Source organism: Bison bison, unplaced genomic scaffold (assembly GCF_000754665.1).
Source record: "Bison bison bison isolate TAMUID 2011002044 unplaced genomic scaffold, Bison_UMD1.0 scf7180017856231, whole genome shotgun sequence".
Lineage (NCBI taxonomy): Eukaryota > Metazoa > Chordata > Mammalia > Artiodactyla > Bovidae > Bison > Bison bison.
The window spans coordinates 4,322-6,374 of NW_011486804.1; the positions used below are offsets into that span (position 1 = coordinate 4,322).

The window sequence follows — 2,053 nt, forward strand, 5'->3', positions numbered from 1 at the left end:
TCCCTTGCATTGTGAGGCAGATTCTTAACCATTGGACCACAGGGATATCCCTAACTGGTTTCTTCTTGATGTGATGAAAATGTTCTAATATTAACTGTGATGGTTATACATATCTGTGAATAAGTCACTGAACTGTACATAGTTTATTACACACATACACACACACACACACACACCCCTAGTAACTCCATAATATGCCAATCATGAGCTAGTTTTCAGCAGTTACCTTCCCTTGATCATAGCTGAATAACAATGTAATTAATTGGAAAACAGGGAAACCAGAGACATGGCTAGAAATGACCTCACACAGCCTATACCATTGCAATATAATCGTCAAGTTCAGTGGAGTTTGTAAAGCTGGTTCAGTTCTGCTCCCCTTGGCAGAAATTCTCACGTTTGTAAAAATGGGATCAATAAGTTCCTAGTTTGAATTGTCAATGGCTTTATCCAGAATATCACTGGCAACTGGTTACTGTAACACCAGCCCAACTTTTTCTGCCCCCATGCTGAGGCACTTCCAATTGTAGATAATACTGTAGGTTGCTGTCCCCATACTGAACTTGAACTTCTCCAGGAAAGTTTTGTTCTCCATAAGATTCACTGCATTGAACACGTCAAACCCTTTCATTTTGGTGAGAACAAGGGTATTACTCATGAGTTCTAGAAGAGGGGTCTGAGTATGAACATTGTAGAAAGAATATGCGGACTTTAGACTCTTGTGAGGCGGATGGTTCATGATGGTGAGCAGAAGTGTGTAAAAGTTCAGGAAATCTATCACCTCACTATTCACATTCTCCACCACAAAACTGTTAATGATAGAACTTCGACAATGTTCTGTAGAACCAGTGTTCCACCTCCTCCTGGCTCCTGACTGTTGTGACCCAAAACTGCTTCAGGTACTGGGTGAGGAGCTGGTGCACTACGAGTATGTTCTTTTTTCCCATTGGTCACACCCCAGCTGTCTTGAGAGTCTCTGGCAGCTGGTAGAGCTTCATAGTGCACTGCATGGTCAGAATTCAAGTGGAAGAACTTCACTTCAATCAGCTTCCATGGGTTTAGGGACCAAGGCCAGTACCTGCAGGTGCCAACAGGCTTTGGTAATACCATTGTGGCCGTGTAAACAGCTTGGAAGATGCCTTCCAGGTAAACCCATCAGGTTATCTCATGGATCAGGACTGGAACCACCTTCTTGGAGTACAGCTTCTGGTGGACACACAGGAAGTTGATCTCTACCATCTTCTTCTCTGTGTAATATGTATGGATGTTTGCTGGGATGGCAGTGATGAATCCAACCCATTTCTGACTTGAGACCACCCGAACCCCACAGTGCCACTGGGAAAGCCAGCTAGGTGGCTGGAGAGCCCACAAAACAAATTCTGGGGAATAATCAAATCAGAACATGTTGTCATCATCTTCCACATAATTCTCATTCAGGAGGGTGTTTTTTGCAGATTCCTTGACCCAGTGAAAAAGACCTGAATGGCCTTCTGTGTTTCCTGGGTCTTCTGCTGGCAAACAGTTCATCTGATGAAAAGGCTGATCCTGAGCTGAATCTGTCTCATTGCCTTCCTCTTTCTGCTTCTTCTTTTCAGTTTCTTTTTCTCCTTTTTGCTCCACTGTCATTGGATAGACTCAAGCCATCCTGACTATAGCTGGTGTCCTCCTCCTTCTTGCAATCACTGCAGTGCTCTTGGGCCTTTCCATTCCCTTCCATCATCTGCAGCAGTGGAAGTGCCAGTGGTTTCCCTGCTGTATCACTCCCATCCACCTTCTTGAGTTGCCTGTACATACACTTTTAATGGGTGAATTTTATGATATGTGACATGTGACTTATATCTCAAGGGATAAAAGGAATGAGAAATACTTAACTAAATCCAAATAAAAGTGAGCAATAGAAGGCCTTTCTTCACCTCCTACACACACGCACACATACTGCCCTTCCAACTCATCCATGGTACCTAGAATAATTCTTGGCATATATAGTAGGTACTCAAATATAGATCAATGGAACAAAATAGAAAGTCCAGAGATAAACCCACGCACCTATGGACAC

The 2,053-nt window shown here is 43.3% G+C and overlaps 1 pseudogene; it reads right to left on the reverse strand.

The window, feature by feature from the left end:
- Nucleotides 1-469: 469 nt before the first annotated feature.
- Nucleotides 470-1,623, reverse strand: LOC105002516 (annotated as a pseudogene).
- Nucleotides 1,624-2,053: the final 430 nt, after the last annotated feature.